At 46.7% G+C, this 19,319-nt stretch overlaps 1 protein-coding gene across 1 annotated transcript in view; it reads left to right on the top strand.

Annotated features, from left to right (window-relative positions):
- Positions 1–19,067, top strand: part of LOC139542954 (ERC protein 2-like) — a 440,697-nt gene extending 421,630 nt beyond the window's left edge. Inside the window, exon 16 of the mRNA XM_071348974.1 lies at positions 17,431–19,067. The gene's annotated coding sequence lies outside the window, so the exon portion shown is untranslated. The remainder of the gene's footprint in view (positions 1–17,430) is intronic.
- Positions 19,068–19,319: the final 252 nt, after the last annotated feature.

Raw genomic sequence — 19,319 nt, 5'->3', positions numbered from 1 at the left:
GTGCCAAATTGAGTCAAAACATTTTTGGAAATCGACAAAGCATGAGTAGCTCTTATAGGACCAGTGAACAAATAATAATATAATAATAATCAATAATTTTGCTCTTTATTTAACCATCTTACATATAAAACCTTATTTGTTAATTGTTAAATTGTGAATAACTCACCACAGGTTAATGAGAAGGGTGTGCTTGAAAGGATGCAGATAACTCTGCAATGTTGGGTTGTATTGGAGAGAGTCTCAGTCTTAAATCATTTTCCACACACAGTCTGTGCCTGTATTTAGTTTTCATGCTAGTGAAGGCCGAGAATCCACTCTCACATAGGTACGTGGTTGCAAAGGGCATCTGTGTTTTAACAGTGCTATTTACCAAGGCAGGATACTCTGAGCTCAGCCCAATCCAGAAATCTGGCAGTGGCTTCTGATAGAATTTTCACAGAACCACTTGTTGCAATTTCGATGAGGCTCTCTTGTTCAGATATCGGTAAGTGGACTGGAGGCAGGGCATGAAAGCGTAAACGAATCTGTTAGTTTGTGTCATCCGTTTCGGGAAAGTGCCTGCGTAATTGTGCACCCAACTCACTCAGGTGATTCGCTATATCACATTTGACATTGTCTGTAAACTTGAGTTAATTTGCACACAAAAAATCCTACAATGATGGAAAGACCTGTGTGTTGTACTTGTTAATGCAGACAGAGAAGAGCTCCAACTTCTTAATCATAGCCTCAATTTTGTCCAGCACATTGAATATAGTTGCGGAGAGTCCCTGTAATCCTAGATTCAGATCATTCAGGTGAGAAAAAACATCACCCAGATAGGCCAGTCGTGTGAGAAACTTGTCATCATGCAAGCGGTTAGACAAGTGAAAATTATTGTCACTAAAGAGAACTTTAAGCTTGTCTCTGAATTTAAAAAACGTGTCAATACTTTGCCACTTGATAACCAGCACATTTCTGTATGTTGTAAAAGCGTTACATGGTCGCTGCCCATATCATTGAATAGTGCAGAAAATACACGAGAGTTCAGGGGCCTTGCTTTAACAAAGTTAACCATTTTCCCTGTAGTGTCCAAAACATCTTTCAAACTGTCAGGCATTCCCTTGGCAGCAAGAGCCTCTCAGTGGATGCTGCAGTGTACCCAAGTGGTGTCGGGAACAACTGCTTGCACATGCGTTACCACTCCACTATGTCTCCCTGTCATGGCTTTTACGCCATCAGTACAGATACCAACACATCTTGACCACCAAAGTCCATTTGATGTCACAAAGCTGTCCAGTACTTAAAAAATATCCTCTCCTGTTGTCCTGGTTTCCAGTGGTTTGTAGAAGAGGATATCTTCCTTAATTGACCCCACATAAACGTAACGGACATGTGCCAGGCCCACCACGTCTGTTGACTCATTCAGCTGTAACACATATAATTCACTGGCTTGTATACGAAGCAGTAATTGTTTCAAAACATCTCTTGCCATGTCACTGATGCGTCGTGAAATAGTGTTGAGAGTGAAGGTTTCATCGAGTTGTGAGATAGTACTTTGCACTTATGACACACTGTGGCTGAGGAAAGGCACTACTCCCAATATAAGTGAACCCCAAATCAATGTAGTTCTCATCATATTTGCGCCTCTTCGATGGTCCAACATCCCTGTCTGTTGTTCGGTGCTTTCCCGGGTAAGAGGGCAGTAGCTCTTCAGCTGCATCAGATTCACAACTGTCAGTGTCCATGCTAGCTGGGTTAACAACAAATGTAGAATTACTGATGCTGTCATTGGATGTGCTCGTGGAAGCAGAACAACTTGTGTCGTCGACAGGTGCAGGTGTAGTACTGCTGGTAGTAGCAGTACTACCATTAGAGCTGTGATGTTTCTCTATGGACGCGGCCTTCCTTTATTTGAACCATTTATCAATTTTCGAGCAAACGGTTGGAGCAGCAGCTACGTTTGGCTACATACGGACCGTTAGTGGAATTCCCGCGAGAGAGTAACGGTTAATGTGATTGGATGTTAATTATTTGACTAGGCTACCTGTATTTGACATTGTGTTGTTATTTCGCTGAACACTAGATGGTTTCATTTTATGTTTGGCAGTGAAACGAGGCTACTCAGGCAAGAAAAAAACCTCACCCAAATGTATAGCCCTGTTGGAAAATATAAATGGACTGTTTGAAAATGTGAAGATTTTTTTGTTGTTGTCTTATTCAAATGTTAATTTTCTTTTTTAAATGTGACATTTTTATTTGGCTTACCCCCGACAGCATTGCGCGTACCTCTGGGGGTAGTTTGGGAATACCTGTCCTAAAGCACACAAAACACTATACATACCTCAGCCTAAACATCAGCACCACAGTTCCACAAAGCTATGAACGATCTGAGAGACAAGGCAAGAACGGCCTTCAATGCCATCATCATCCCAGGATCTGGCAAAAAATACTTGAATCAGTTATAGACCCCATTGCCCTTCATGTTTGTGATGTCTGGGGTCCACTTACCAACCAAGAATTCACAAAATGGGACAAACACCTAATTGGCACTGTGCATGTGGAATTCTGAAAAACATCCTCAGTGTACACACCAAATAATGCATGCAGAATTAGGACGAAACCTACTAATTATCAAAATCCAGAAAATAGATTTTAAATTCTACACCTACCTAAACAACAAAGCCTACAGAGAGATGAGCCTAGAGAAGAGTCCCCTCAGCAAGCTGGTCATGGGGCTCTGTTCACAAACACAAACAGACCCCACAGAGCCCCAGGACAGCAACACAATTAGACTCAAATAAATCATGAGAAAACAAAAAGAGAATAACTTGACACATTGAAAAGAATTAACCAAAAAAACTGAGGAAACTGGAATGCTATTTGGCCCTAAACAGAGTACTCAGCGGCAGAATACCTGTCCACTGTGACTGACCCAAAAAGCTTTGACTATGTACAGACTCAGTGAGCATAGCCTTGCTATTGAGAAAGGCCTCCGTAGGCAGACCTGGCTCTCAAGAGAAGACAGGCTATGTGCACACTGACCAAAAACATGAGGTGGAAACTGAGCTGCATATTAGACACATATTTCCCTCAGATTACAGACTCACAAAGAATTAGAAAACAATTTCAATTAAAACTCCCCCATATCTAGGACATGCAATACCACAGTAGCAAGATTTGTGACCTGTTGCCACAAGAAAAGGGCAACCAGTGAAGAACTAACACTATCGTAAATACAACCCATATTTATGTTTATTTATTTTCCCTTTTGTAATTCAACTGTTTGCACATTGTTACAACACTGTACAAAGCAATAATATAAATGCCTATCTTCTTTTGAAACTTTATTGATACATTTTTATTGATAATTTCTGATTGTTTATTTCACTTTTGTTTATTATCTATTTCACTTGCTTTGGCAATGTAAACATGTTTCCCATACCAATAAAGCCCAGTGAATTGAGAGAGGGGGGATGGATAGAGGCCTAAAGGAATAGTTATCTTGTTCCTCTCTTTTGGCTGTGTCTGTTCTGCAGTATAAATAGGACAGTTGAAATTAGTGTTTCTACCTAATTCATCTTCCCTTCATTATTTTCAGATGTGACTCTCCCTTTATCTACAGTCATCTCCCCCTAGTGGTGTATTTACTAAATGCTACATTATATCTAGCATCCACTAAACACATCAAAAGCCAATCCATCACAGATCATGTGATTAGCATTGAACTAGCTTGTCTCACTAGTCCATGTTAGTTTAGTGCCATTTTAGCATCTGTAACTCCAGCTAACATCAGCACCTCTTGGCCTAGCGTCTGTAACTAGCTAACATCAGCACCTCTCGGCCTAGTATCTGTAACTCTAGCTAACATCAGCACCTCTCAGCCTAGCGTCTGTAACTCTAGCTAACATCAGCACCTCTCAGCCTAGCATCTGTAACTCTAGCTAACATCTGCACCTCTCAGCCTAGTATCTGTAACTCTAGCTAACATCAGCACCTCTCGACCTAGCGTCTGTAACTAGCTAACATCTGCACCTCTCAGCCTAGCGTCTGTAACTAGCTAACATCAGCACCTCTCAGCCTAGCGTCTGTAACTAGCTAACATCTGCACCTCTCAGCCTAGCGTCTGTAACTAGCTAACATCAGCACCTCTCAGCCTAGCATCTGTAACTCTAGCTAACATCAGCACCTCTCAGCCTAGCGTCTGTAACTAGCTAACATCAGCACCTCTCAGCCTAGCATCTGTAACTCTAGCTAACATCAGCACCTCTCAGCCTAGCGTCTGTAACTAGCTAACATCTGCACCTCTCAGCCTAGCGTCTGTAACTAGCTAACATCTACACCTCTCAGCCTAGCATCTGTAACTCTAGCTAACATCAGCACCTCTCAGCCTAGTATCTGTAACTCTAGCTAACATCTGCACCACTTGGCCTAGCGTCTGTAACTCTAGCTAACATCAGCACCTCTCAGCCTAGCGTCTGTAACTAGCTAACATCAGCACCTCTCAGCCTAGCATCTGTAACTCTAGCTAACATCAGCACCTCTCAGCCTAGCGTCTGTAACTCTAGCTAACATCAGCACCTCTCAGCCTAGCGTCTGTAACTAGCTAACATCAGCACCTCTCAGCCTAGTATCTGTAACTCTAGCTAACATCTGCACCACTTGGCCTAGCGTCTGTAACTCTAGCTAACATCAGCACCTCTCAGCCTAGCGTCTGTAACTAGCTAACATCAGCACCTCTCAGCCTAGCATCTGTAACTCTAGCTAACATCAGCACCTCTCAGCCTAGCGTCTGTAACTCTAGCTAACATCAGCACCTCTCAGCCTAGCGTCTGTAACTAGCTAACATCAGCACCTCTCAGCCTAGCATCTGTAACTCTAGCTAACATCAGCACCTCTCAGCCTAGCGTCTGTAACTAGCTAACATCTGCACCTCTCAGCCTAGCGTCTGTAACTAGCTAACATCAGCACCTCTCAGCCTAGCATCTGTAACTCTAGCTAACATCAGCACCTCTCAGCCTAGCGTCTGTAACTAGCTAACATCTGCACCTCTCAGCCTAGCGTCTGTAACTAGCTAACATCAGCACCTCTCAGCCTAGCATCTGTAACTCTAGCTAACATCAGCACCTCTCAGCCTAGCGTCTGTAACTAGCTAACATCTGCACCTCTCAGCCTAGCGTCTGTAACTAGCTAACATCAGCACCTCTCAGCCTAGCGTCTGTAACTAGCTAACATCAGCACCTCTCAGCCTAGCGTCTGTAACTAGCTAACATCAGCACCTCTCAGCCTAGCATCTGTAACTCTAGCCTACATCAGCACCTCTCAGCCTAGTATCTGTAACTCTAGCTAACATCAGCACCTCTCAGCCTAGTATCTGTAACTCTAGCTAACATCAGCACCTCTCAGCCTAGCATCTGTAACTCTAGCTAACATCAGCACCTCTCGTCCTAGCATCTGTGCCGCTAGCTAACATCAGCACCTCTCAGCCTAGCATCTGTAACTCTAGCTAACATCAGCACCTCTCGTCCTAGCATCTGTGCCGCTAGCTAACATCAGCACCTCTCGTCCTAGCATCTGTGCCGCTAGCTCACGCTTGCTTTCACTCAGCGTGTGTTTGCTCAGATGAAGGAAATTATGTAATTAGCCAGCCAGGGATTGTTTTCTTTTTCTCTCTCCCTCCCGCCTTTTTCTCTCTCCCTCCCGCCTTTTTCTCCCCCTCCCTCACTCCCCTCCTCAGTGAGCGATTGTTCCAATTTAAGCTAAACCACACCCTTATTCCTATTTCTAATTAATCTGCTCACAGCTTCAGAAGGAGAAATCAAACTTTATTTATCTCATTATCTTTCTCTCTCTCTCTCTCCTGATTCCTCTTAATTGTTCAATAGCAGTTTTGTTGGAAATCAAAGGTTGGGTTGAGAGGTGTGCGTGTGTGTGTGTGTGGGGGGGAGGGGGGTGGAAATAGGGGGGTTGTGAGTGTGTGTGAGGGGGGTTCATGGTTGAGGTAGGTGGGGGGCAGTATTGGGTGGGGGTGCTGAGGAGGAAAAGCCGGCATTTTGCTCTCTAATTCCAACAGGCCTCGAGGCCTGGAGCGGTGTACTAAGAAGGCCCTCACTGTTGCTCCCTGGATCAGCCAGGTATTGCTTACATAAAAAGCAAGTGAAAACAGCTGTAGGGATAATTAGCTTGATTCTCCATTACATGCCATGAGGGCCAATAACTAAAAAATGGAGTTTTGTTTGGGTTAGAACTACAGCCCGGACCAGGAGGAAGTTGTAAAAGTCAGGCAAAAGAAAAAGAGAGAGCTCTTGAAGCAATTGTTCCATTGGAGATGTTCTGCCTCTCTGGGCTGGTTGATGGAGACCATATTTTTTTCATCAGGGTTTGAAAAAGGGCCCCGTTCCAATGCTTGTGTGCGCGCACGCTGTGTGCGCGCACGTTCATACACTTTTATGTGGGTACATGTCTGTGTTTTTATTGTGCAACAGGGTGGCAAAGCAACGTTTATAGTGTTATGGGAGACATCAAAAACTGTTTAATGATGCTCAATGTGTGTGTGTTTGCGTGCATGTTATGTGTTCTATTCAAAGTTATGCGTGTTGGCATAGTTTGTCGAATAGTTACCAGCTAACCTCTTCTGATTGCCACACATTAACCTCTTCATAAGTTGACCGCTACAAAATCAGATTTATTGGTACCTGGAGTATAGACTACTGTAAAGTAAAGGATATAATGAAATACATGTAATATTATGCAAAGGAGACTTTTTATTATAATCACAAAGTAATTTTCCTAGACCTAGAAGATCCACACGATAGCGCAATTGACATTTAAAGGTAACTTCCATCTGAGCTGACATGTGCAGCGTTTACCTTAAATGCGGTCTCATTGAACCCGGGATCATTGCCTTTCAATGTCAGTCGCGCTATAACGCGGGTCTGCCGCGCTCCGGATCGAATCTAGCCCTTACTCTTTTCATCAACAGATTACATCCAAGATTCCAAGCCACATCGGACCTGTTGTAGTGTGGAGCAGAGTGACTGTCTGAGCTGTTGTAGTGTGGAGCAGAGTGACTGTCTGAGCTGTTGTAGTGTGGAGCAGAGTGACTGTCGGACCTGTTGTAGTGTGGAGCAGAATGACTGTCTGAGCTGTTGTAGTGTGGAGCAGAGTGACTGTCTGAGCTGTTGTAGTGTGGAGCAGAGTGACTGTCTGAGCTGTTGTAGTGTGGAGCAGAGTGACTGTCTGACCTGTTGTAGTGTGGAGCAGAGTGACTGTCTGAGCTGTTGTAGTGTGGAGCAGAGTGACTGTCTGACCTGTTGTAGTGTGGAGCAGAGTGACTGTCTGAGCTGTTGTAGTGTGGAGCAGAGTAACTGTCTGAGCTGTTGTAGTGTGGAGCAGAATGACTGTCTGACCTGTTGTAGTGTGGAGCAGAGTGACTGTCTGACCTGTTGTAGTGTGGAGCAGAGTGACTGTCTGAGCTGTTGTAGTGTGGAGCAGAGTGACTGTCTGACCTGTTGTAGGTTGGAGCAGAGTGACTGTCTGACCTGTTTTAGGTTGGAGCAGAGTGACTGTCTGACCTGTTGTAGTGTGGAGCAGAGTGACTGTCTGACCTGTTGTAGTGTGGAGCAGAGTGACTGTCTGACCTGTTGTAGTGTGGAGCAGAGTGACTGTCTGACCTGTTGTAGTGTGGAGCAGAGTGACTGTCTGACCTGTTGTAGGTTGGAGCAGAGTGACTGTCTGACCTGTTGTAGGTTGGAGCAGAGTGACTGTCTGACCTGTTGTAGGTTGGAGCAGAGTGACTGTCTGACCTGTTGTAGGTTGGAGCATAGTGACTGTCTGACCTGTTGTAGTGTGGAGCAGAGTGACTGTCTGACCTGTTGTAGTGTGGAGCAGAGTGACTGTCTGACCTGTTGTAGGTTGGAGCAGAGTGACTGTCTGACCTGTTGTAGGTTGGAGCAGAGTGACTGTCTGACCTGTTGTAGGTTGGAGCAGAATGACTGTCTGACCTGTTGTAGTGTGGAGCAGAGTGACTGTCTGACCTATTGTAGTGTGGAGCAGAGTGACTGTCTGACCTGTTGTAGTGTGGAGCAGAATGACTGTCTGAGCTGTTGTAGTGTGGAGCAGAGTGACTGTCTGAGCTGTTGTAGTGTGGAGCAGAGTGACTGTCTGAGCTGTTGTAGTGTGGAGCAGAGTGACTGTCTGACCTGTTGTAGTGTGGAGCAGAGTGACTGTCTGAGCTGTTGTAGTGTGGAGCAGAGTGACTGTCTGACCTGTTGTAGTGTGGAGCAGAGTGACTGTCTGAGCTGTTGTAGTGTGGAGCAGAGTAACTGTCTGAGCTGTTGTAGTGTGGAGCAGAATGACTGTCTGACCTGTTGTAGTGTGGAGCAGAGTGACTGTCTGACCTGTTGTAGTGTGGAGCAGAGTGACTGTCTGAGCTGTTGTAGTGTGGAGCAGAGTGACTGTCTGACCTGTTGTAGGTTGGAGCAGAGTGACTGTCTGACCTGTTGTAGGTTGGAGCAGAGTGACTGTCTGACCTGTTGTAGTGTGGAGCAGAGTGACTGTCTGACCTGTTGTAGTGTGGAGCAGAGTGACTGTCTGACCTGTTGTAGTGTGGAGCAGAGTGACTGTCTGACCTGTTGTAGTGTGGAGCAGAGTGACTGTCTGACCTGTTGTAGGTTGGAGCAGAGTGACTGTCTGACCTGTTGTAGGTTGGAGCAGAGTGACTGTCTGACCTGTTGTAGGTTGGAGCAGATTGACTGTCTGACCTGTTGTAGGTTGGAGCATAGTGACTGTCTGACCTGTTGTAGTGTGGAGCAGAGTGACTGTCTGACCTGTTGTAGTGTGGAGCAGAGTGACTGTCTGACCTGTTGTAGGTTGTAGCAGAGTGACTGTCTGACCTGTTGTAGGTTGGAGCAGAGTGACTGTCTGACCTGTTGTAGGTTGGAGCAGAATGACTGTCTGACCTGTTGTAGTGTGGAGCAGAGTGACTGTCTGACCTATTGTAGTGTGGAGCAGAGTGACTGTCTGACCTGTTGTAGTGTGGAGCAGAATGACTGTCTGACCTGTTGTAGTGTGGAGCAGAGTAACTGTCTGAGCTGTTGTAGTGTGGAGTAGAGTGACTGTCTGACCTATTGTAGTGTGGAGCAGAGTGACTGTCTGACCTGTTGTATTGTGGAGCAGAGTGACTGTCTGACCTGTTGTAGTGTGGAGCAGAGTGACTGTCTGACCTGTTGTGTGTGGAGCAGAGTGACTGTCTGACCTGTTGTAGTGTGGAGCAGAGTGACTCTCACCTGTTGTAGGTTAGAGTAGAGTGACTGTCTGACCTGTTATAGTGTGGAGCAGAATGACTGTCTGACCTGTTGTAGTGTGGAGCAGAGTGACTGTCTGACCTGTTGTAGTGTGGAGCAGAGTGACTGTCTGACTTATTGTAGTGTGGAGCAGAGTGACTGTCTGGCCTGTTGTAGTGTGGAGCAGAGTGACTCTCAGACCTGTTGTAGTGTGGAGCAAAGTGACTGTCTGACCTATTGTAGTGTGGAGCAGAGTGACTGTCTGACCTGTTGTAGTGTGGAGCAGAGTGACTGTCTGACCTGTTGTAGTGTGGAGCAGAGTGACTGTCTGACCTGTTGTAGTGTGGAGCAGAGTGACTGTCTGACCTAATGTAGTGTGGAGCAGAGTGACTGTCTGACCTGTTGTAGTGTGGAGCAGAGTGACTGTCTGACCTGTTGTAGTGTGGAGCAGAGTGACTTTCTGACCTGTTGTAGTGTGGAGCAGAGTGACTCTCACCTGTTGTAGTGTGGAGCAGAGTGACTGTCTGACCTGTTGTAGTGTCGAGCAGAGTGACTGTCTGACCTGTTGTAGTGTGGAGCAGAGTGACTCTCACCTGTTGTAGGTTAGAGTAGAGTGACTGTCTGACCTGTTGTAGTGTGGAGCAGAGTGACTGTCTGAGCTGTTGTAGTGTGGAGCAGAGTGACTCTCTGACCTGTTGTAGTGTGGAGCAGAGTGACTCTCACCTGTTTTAGTGTGGAGCAGAGTGACTGTCTTACCTGTTGTAGTGTCGAGCAGAGTGACTGTCTGAGCTGTTGTAGTGTGGAGCAGAGTGACTGTCTGACCTGTTGTAGTGTGGAGCAGAGTGACTGTCTGACCTGTTGTAGTGTGGAGCAGAGTGACTGTCTGACCTGTTGTAGTGTGGAGCAGAGTGACTGTCTGACCTGTTGTAGTGTGGAGCAGAGTGACTGTCTGACCTGTTGTAGGTTGGAGCAGAGTGACTGTCTGACCTGTTGTAGGTTGGAGCAGAGTGACTGTCTGACCTGTTGTAGGTTGGAGCAGAGTGACTGTCTGACCTGTTGTAGGTTGGAGCAGAGTGACTGTCTGACCTGTTGTAGGTTGGAGCAGAATGACTGTCTGACCTGTTGTAGTGTGGAGCAGAGTGACTGTCTGACCTATTGTAGTGTGGAGCAGAGTGACTGTCTGACCTGTTGTAGTGTGGAGCAGAATGACTGTCTGAGCTGTTGTAGTGTGGAGCAGAGTGACTGTCTGAGCTGTTGTAGTGTGGAGCAGAGTGACTGTCTGAGCTGTTGTAGTGTGGAGCAGAGTGACTGTCTGACCTGTTGTAGTGTGGAGCAGAGTGACTGTCTGAGCTGTTGTAGTGTGGAGCAGAGTGACTGTCTGACCTGTTGTAGTGTGGAGCAGAGTGACTGTCTGAGCTGTTGTAGTGTGGAGCAGAGTAACTGTCTGAGCTGTTGTAGTGTGGAGCAGAATGACTGTCTGACCTGTTGTAGTGTGGAGCAGAGTGACTGTCTGACCTGTTGTAGTGTGGAGCAGAGTGACTGTCTGAGCTGTTGTAGTGTGGAGCAGAGTGACTGTCTGACCTGTTGTAGGTTGGAGCAGAGTGACTGTCTGACCTGTTGTAGGTTGGAGCAGAGTGACTGTCTGACCTGTTGTAGTGTGGAGCAGAGTGACTGTCTGACCTGTTGTAGTGTGGAGCAGAGTGACTGTCTGACCTGTTGTAGTGTGGAGCAGAGTGACTGTCTGACCTGTTGTAGTGTGGAGCAGAGTGACTGTCTGACCTGTTGTAGTGTGGAGCAGAGTGACTGTCTGACCTGTTGTAGGTTGGAGCAGAGTGACTGTCTGACCTGTTGTAGGTTGGAGCAGAGTGACTGTCTGACCTGTTGTAGGTTGGAGCATAGTGACTGTCTGACCTGTTGTAGTGTGGAGCAGAGTGACTGTCTGACCTGTTGTAGTGTGGAGCAGAGTGACTGTCTGACCTGTTGTAGGTTGGAGCAGAGTGACTGTCTGACCTGTTGTAGGTTGGAGCAGAGTGACTGTCTGACCTGTTGTAGGTTGGAGCAGAATGACTGTCTGACCTGTTGTAGTGTGGAGCAGAGTGACTGTCTGACCTATTGTAGTGTGGAGCAGAGTGACTGTCTGACCTGTTGTAGTGTGGAGCAGAATGACTGTCTGACCTGTTGTAGTGTGGAGCAGAGTAACTGTCTGAGCTGTTGTAATGTGGAGTAGAGTGACTGTCTGACCTATTGTAGTGTGGAGCAGAGTGACTGTCTGACCTGTTGTATTGTGGAGCAGAGTGACTGTCTGACCTGTTGTAGTGTGGAGCAGAGTGACTGTCTGACCTGTTGTGTGTGGAGCAGAGTGACTGTCTGACCTGTTGTAGTGTGGAGCAGAGTGACTCTCACCTGTTGTAGGTTAGAGTAGAGTGACTGTCTGACCTGTTATAGTGTGGAGCAGAATGACTGTCTGACCTGTTGTAGTGTGGAGCAGAGTGACTGTCTGACCTGTTGTAGTGTGGAGCAGAGTGACTGTCTGACTTATTGTAGTGTGGAGCAGAGTGACTGTCTGGCCTGTTGTAGTGTGGAGCAGAGTGACTCTCAGACCTGTTGTAGTGTGGAGCAAAGTGACTGTCTGACCTATTGTAGTGTGGAGCAGAGTGACTGTCTGACCTGTTGTAGTGTGGAGCAGAGTGACTGTCTGACCTGTTGTAGTGTGGAGCAGAGTGACTGTCTGACCTGTTGTAGTGTGGAGCAGAGTGACTGTCTGACCTAATGTAGTGTGGAGCAGAGTGACTGTCTGACCTGTTGTAGTGTGGAGCAGAGTGACTGTCTGACCTGTTGTAGTGTGGAGCAGAGTGACTTTCTGACCTGTTGTAGTGTGGAGCAGAGTGACTCTCACCTGTTGTAGTGTGGAGCAGAGTGACTGTCTGACCTGTTGTAGTGTCGAGCAGAGTGACTGTCTGACCTGTTGTAGTGTGGAGCAGAGTGACTCTCACCTGTTGTAGGTTAGAGTAGAGTGACTGTCTGACCTGTTGTAGTGTGGAGCAGAGTGACTGTCTGAGCTGTTGTAGTGTGGAGCAGAGTGACTCTCACCTGTTTTAGTGTGGAGCAGAGTGACTGTCTTACCTGTTGTAGTGTCGAGCAGAGTGACTGTCTGAGCTGTTGTAGTGTGGAGCAGAGTGACTGTCTGACCTGTTGTAGTGTGGAGCAGAGTGACTGTCTGACCTGTTGTAGTGTGGAGCAGAGTGACTGTCTGACCTGTTGTAGTGTGGAGCAGAGTGACTGTCTGACCTGTTGTAGGTTGGAGCAGAGTGACTGTCTGACCTGTTGTAGGTTGGAGCAGAGTGACTGTCTGAGCTGTTGTAGTGTGGAGCAGAGTGACTGTCTGACCTGTTGTAGTGTGGAGCAGAGTGACTGTCTGACCTGTTGTATTGTGGAGCAGAGTGACTGTCTGACCTGTTGTAGTGTGGAGCAGAGTGACTGTCTGACCTGTTGTAGTGTGGAGCAGAGTGACTGTCTGACCTAATGTAGTGTGGAGCAGAGTGACTGTCTGACCTGTTGTAGTGTGGAGCAGAGTGACTGTCTGACCTGTTGTAGTGTGGAGCAGAGTGACTTTCTGACCTGTTGTAGTGTGGAGCAGAGTGACTCTCACCTGTTGTAGTGTGGAGCAGAGTGACTGTCTGACCTGTTGTAGTGTCGAGCAGAGTGACTGTCTGACCTGTTGTAGTGTGGAGCAGAGTGACTCTCACCTGTTTTAGTGTGGAGCAGAGTGACTGTCTTACCTGTTGTAGTGTCGAGCAGAGTGACTGTCTGAGCTGTTGTAGTGTGGAGCAGAGTGACTGTCTGACCTGTTGTAGTGTGGAGCAGAGTGACTGTCTGACCTGTTGTAGTGTGGAGCAGAGTGACTGTCTGACCTGTTGTAGTGTGGAGCAGAGTGACTGTCTGACCTGTTGTAGGTTGGAGCAGAGTGACTGTCTGACCTGTTGTAGGTTGGAGCAGAGTGACTGTCTGAGCTGTTGTAGTGTGGAGCAGAGTGACTGTCTGACCTGTTGTAGTGTGGAGCAGAGTGACTGTCTGACCTGTTGTAGTGTGGAGCAGAGTGACTGTCTGACCTGTTGTAGTGTGGAGCAGAGTGACTGTCTGACCTGTTTTAGGTTGGAGCAGAGTGACTGACTGACCTGTTGTAGGTTGGAGCAGGGTGACTCTCTGACCTGTTGTATTGTGGACCAGAGTCAATGGGCTGCATCGTCCTTTGCCTGCCCATTTGAGGATCTGTGACTTTTAACGCCATTTGGAAATATCTATAGGTTCCTGCGCCTCGTTTTATAAATGGATTTCTTTCTGTTTGGACAGAATATACTCTGGGACCATAAGTAGGCTTAGCTGTCACTTGTCTCCCCTTTGCATTTCCCTCCCCCTTCTGCCTACAGAATGGCTTATTTTACATCTCTCCGCTTGGTAGAGTGAGGGATAACTTTGTGCCGGTAATTGAATTTAGGCAACAACAAAAAATGATCTGAAAAAGAACAAGAGTCATAGGATAATTGCTAGTGAAAGAGCTGAGTTCGTACATAGGTGGTCCCCAAACTCTGCAAGGATCCTTTTTACATGCTGTTTACATTAGTACCACTTAAAGACAAAAAAAAGAGTCAAGAGCAGCCCGACTCACTCAAATACAGACGTTTTTGGTCGGTATTCAATCCCCCGACAGACAGGCAGGCTGGCAGACAGGTAGGAAGGCAGAGGCTGGCAGACACACAGACAGATAGACAGTTTCCTGTGTCCCTCTCCCTCCGTCCCCTTGTCTTTAGCTCCTGTCATTAGACTGATTACCCAGACGACCCCAACACCTCTGTTCAGACCAGGCTGGTTATCTCCAGGTGTACATCACTGTAAAGTTGGTTCAGGAATCTCAAGATTATTATTTGTTTAATTGACTCCTACTGCACGTACGAATATCCCATGTACGTATGGGCACAATGATGTATCGGTCCTGGTACACTCACACACATGCCCCCACATGCCTGCACACACGCAAACACACACAGCGCCTTAATGCTGGTACGGCAGCAGTTAGACACTTGTATAGTATCTTAAACATGATTATCTAGCATGCTGTATGCTATGGCAAAGTTAACAAGTATTAATTTGGGAAAGACTCCACCCTTGTCTGAACCACAGTTACTGTGGGAGCACAGGACAAGAGGAGGCGGGGTGGGAGGAGTGTGCGACAGAGGTGTTGTGGTGGGAGGGTGAGAGAACTAATGGACCTATAGGAGGAGTGAAAGATGAAGGGATGAGAAGAAGTAGGAAGGAAGGATGGTGATACAGATGGATAATGTCCTGTGTAGTCTATTATAAGGAGGGAGGAAACATCGTTAGATAAGGTCAGTATTCTGATGTCGATAAAAATGCACAGAGTAGATTTTAAAAAATGTCAGGAATTTCAATTATACACACAGACATTACCCACCCAGACGCCAAAACATTTGACGTATTGTGGGAGAAGTTGTGATGATTATGTTTCAAGTTTATCTAGAGCTGTCCATCTGAGGATTATCAAGTACTTTAAGAGGGTAACTTACCTCATTCTCTGTTAATGTGGAGTATCTACAGGAATACTGAGCGTCGCCGTCCTACAGTATGTGGGAGCAGCCTCTCAACATACAGTAAGAATGCTAAGTAGTATAGCAACCCCATGTGTGGTATCCATATTTTGTCAAAGAGCCCTTTCAGTTTCAGTTTCAGTGTATAGCTGCACAGTAGCACCACCTTGTTGAAACAGAGCAGACATTTTGTGTCAAAGCATGGGAGAGCATGACGCTACTGTTACGCTATATGCATTGGATGCAGTTGCCCCTAGATAGTTATAGGGTGCGAGATAAGAGAGTGGGGGTGGAGTCTATTCAGATAGGCCAGTTGTGTTAAAGTTATTTCAATATAAAATAGCAAACACAGACACTAACATGCATGCACCCAAACATGCATAGGGTCATGCAGGCGTGCCGTGGGAACTTGTGGTCTGAAAGCGTATGTTGTGTTGTGGTAGTGAAGTGTTAAAAGATTTAGATGCACTATTGTAAAGTGGCTGTTCCACTGGATGTCATAAGGTGAATGCACCAATTTGTAAGTCGCTCTGGATAAGAGCGTCTGCTAAATGACTTAAATGTAAATGTACATGTAAGTGTTGCCTGATATGAAAGGGGAGCAGTCTTCAGGCCCATCCACACAGGGACAGGGTCATCTCCTTTATGACTTGCCTGGGCCCTGTCTGTCTGCCTGGGCCCTGTCTGCCTGGTCCCTGTCTGCCTGACTGGTCCCTGCCTGCCTGCCTGGTTCCTGCCTCCCTCCCTGGTTCCTGCCTGCCTCCCTGGTTCCTGCCTGCCTGCCTGGTTCCTGCCTGCCTGGTTCCTGCCTGCCTGGTTCCTGCCTGTCTACCTGCCTGGGCCCTGTCTGCCTGCCTGGGCCCTGTCTGCCTGCCTGGTCCCTGTCTGCCTGCCTGGTCCCTGTCTGCCTGCCTGGTCCCTGTCTGCCTGCCTGGTCCCTGTCTGCCTGCCTGGGCCCTGTCTGCCTGCCTGGGCCCTGTCTGCCTGCCTGGGCCCTGTCTGCCTGCCTGGGCCCTGTCTGCCTGCCTGGGCCCTGTCTACCTGCCTGGGCCCTGTCTACCTGCCTGGGCCCTGTCTGCCTGCCTGGGCCCTGTCTGCCTGGATCAGTAGAGCTGCTCCACCGGGGTGAACAGGAGTGTGTGTTTGGTTCAAAACCCGGCTCACCAGCAGCTGTAGGTGACACCAGCAGCCAGGCAGGGGAACAAACACAGCCCTGCCTGGCTGCCTGGGCCCTGCCTGGGCCCTGTCAGCCTGGGCCCTGCCTTCCTGCCTGGGTTCTGCCTGCCGCGGCCCTATTTGTTGATTCTTGGGCCCCAAAATCATTAATTAAAGTGCAGACGACGGCACGGTAACCTGAGGAAAGCCTCACACACACATATGAGGCACACACTAACCCATACACAGCACTCCCTGTCGCATAACAAATGATGGCACTTGGTTTAATTGCTGAGGCTGTTTATTTATTTACGTCTGTAATGGATGGTGGTCCTCGGCCCGGCAGCCAATCAGCAGCCAGAGAGAGGGAGACAGGAAGAGAACCAGAAGCCCTGCAGACCTGAACAAATTCCACAGGATTCTGCACTCTTCATTTCACCCTCGAGTCTACATGGTCCGCCTTTCAGTCTAGCTTTAACTCTTTCTCTCTTTCTGTCTGTTCTCTCCCCCTTTTTTCTTGCTCTCCTAGTTGTGTTTGTTCTCCTCTCTAGCCTTTCCCGAGTGACTGATGGGATCGCCATTCTTGATTGGTGGTTATTTTGAGAACTGTTTGCTCAGCCAATGGGGCGCCCTGGTCTTACAGATGTAGGGTCTTAATTTGAGCCAGTTTCGTATAGCAGGAAAATAATAATTCAGCTGCAGGAAATGTGAGTTATTATATGGATTATAATTCATGGAAATTTTTATATGGGTTAATTCATTTTCCATAAGGGAAAATCAGGTCTGAAATTTCTAAGTGGAAATTACAAACTTCAGAACCCTTTTTAAACTTAAAATACACTACAAGTTTGTTTTGCATTGCAGGAAAGTTATCCTGTAACAGGTGATCAAATTAAGATCCTACATCTGTATATGGCATACATCATTGTTTTTTAAACTCAACCCACAAATGAGACCCTGGACTTGATTTTGTTGCTGGCTGGCTTCTCAACAAAGACCTAAGTAACAGACACATTCCGATTTTAGTTTGTTACAAATGAGCACTCGATGTTTGGGTCTGTGCCAAATACGTTTAACGCATTCTTAAGGAGATCTGGAGACTTGCCAGACTGTTAGAGGGACAAAACAGTCATGCTATAACTAAGAATAAAACCAAACACGCTTGTATGGAAGAAACCGTTTGAGTTGATTTCTCCATCACTGGCTGATGTCTGTTTATGCTGCTCTGGTAGGCTGATGTCTGTTGATGCTGCTCTGGTAGGCTGATGTGACGTGGTGCCTGTTACGAAGCACTGGGGAGTTGGCTGAGGTTTCCTTTAATCCACATAACTCTGATGAAACACCCTTCTTCATGTGTGTGTTTTATAACGTGTTCTCTCACACTGATGCCTGTTCTCTCTGTCTCCCTACAGCTGCTGGTGATCCGGGCTTTGAACCAAACACACACTCCTGTTCATCCTGGTGGAGCAGCTCTAATGATCCAGGGGCCAGACTGACTGCAGCAGAGTACCAGGATCCTGCCCACCTGCCATGGTTGAAGACAATCCTTTTCCCGCCTTCCGTTGCATGCAGAGATGCTCTCTTTCTTCCCAGTGTTTGACAATCAGAGAGCAGAGACTCGTAAAGTCCCATGAGCTCCGAGGCGCTGTTGGACATGTAACCCTGACTGTTATACACTGTACTTATGAACTACGGCTTTAACTCTCCAACAGTCAACCAATCATCTCACTGCCCCTCCCAGGTTCACTGACTGACTGATAAATCCTAGACAACAAACTAGTCAGCCTAAAAACCAGAAGGACCAATCAGAAAGAACCATTGAGAGTGACCAAACATATTTTTTTTGTGTGTTATTTTTTTAGATAGTTTGTGAGCCCTTGAAAGACTATGGGAGAGAGCAAATCCTGATGTGGGTTTGTTTACGTAGCCACATACGGATAGCATTAGCATGGTCTACAACATGGACCTCAGATCCACATGGACCTTCTCAATGTGCCAAAGGAACCACTCCCTGTCAGCAGAGAGACACTGAGAGGGGAACCGGGTTCCAGTTACTCTAGAACCCTCAAAGAGAACCCAGAGAAGTGTTCTGTGTATGCTACCTTTCTCTGAATGTTCTTAAGTGTGGAAACACTCCTGTCATCCTATCACTGGTCAGCTCTCTTGGTTGACAGTGCTCCAGGTAGACGATGTCCATAGGAACTGATCTAGGATCAGTGCCCTTTCTAAATCCTTAACTATCAAGTGTGTAAGCAAAACTGACCTCAGACCAGTGTCTAGGGGCAACTTTGTCCCTCTCCGGGTGAAGGGTATAAACTGTGACCAAACAAAACCCTCTGAGGAAATCAAACTATGATCTGTTTAGAGGTTGTTTTTTCTCTTGTGTTTTTCTCTCCCCCTGCTGTACTTTGTTTAACGAGTATCATGTTGTGTTTGTTTTTCTACATCTGAAACAGATTGAGTACTGTTCTCTTTGAGGTTTGTATCAGTTGTGTGTTTCTGCTTGTGGGTGATGTTTTATTTAGTACTTTATTTATTGACTTGTTTAATTGCAACATGCATTGGAGTGGCTGTGTGTAGTTATCCATGTTGAAGTCAGCACTCCCCAATCATCATTTTGGAATCAGAGATTGAGGAGTGCTGCTTTAAGGGGACAAGTTGTCTATACATATCAGTTTACCAGTGAGGATGTCGTGGTGTTTGAAGGTGACATGATGCGTTCTACTGAACCAGCAGTAAGTGTTTAGCTTGTACAGTTTTCTCTCTGTGTGATTAGCTTGTACAGTTTTCTGTGTGAGTGTGAGTGTGTGTGTGTGTGTGTGTGTGTGTGTGTGTGTGTGTGTGTGTGTGTGTGTGTGTGTGTGTGTGTGTGTGTGTGTGTGTGTGTGTGTGTGTGTGTGTGTGTGTGTGTGTGTCTGTGTGTGTGTGTGTGTGTGAACAGCGCGAGGTCTCAATATGCTCAAACTCTGCTATTGACTTGTTATACAGTGTGTTGCCATGGTCAATATTAGTTTCTCGTTCAATAAAAGTGTGGCGTTTTTCTCAACTGTCCGGAGAATGTATCTCTATCAGATAATCACAAACATCATTTAACATGAATTGTATCAATAGTTATGTTAATAATCAGTGGATCCTTTGAAATCATCAACTTTTCTGAGATTGAAACAATGGAGTGTGCTTTTGTTCTCCTTTTTCATGGTCTCCCTAAACCCATCTTTCTGCCTGTCTCTCTCTCCAGGTCTCTGTCTCTCACTAAACCCATCTCTGTCTCTCTCTCTCTCTAGGTCTCTGTCTCTCACTA

This window comes from Salvelinus alpinus, chromosome 17 (genome assembly GCF_045679555.1).
Source record: "Salvelinus alpinus chromosome 17, SLU_Salpinus.1, whole genome shotgun sequence".
NCBI classification, from domain to species: Eukaryota; Metazoa; Chordata; class Actinopteri; order Salmoniformes; family Salmonidae; genus Salvelinus; species Salvelinus alpinus.
This window is presented reverse-complemented; position numbering and strand designations above follow the sequence as displayed.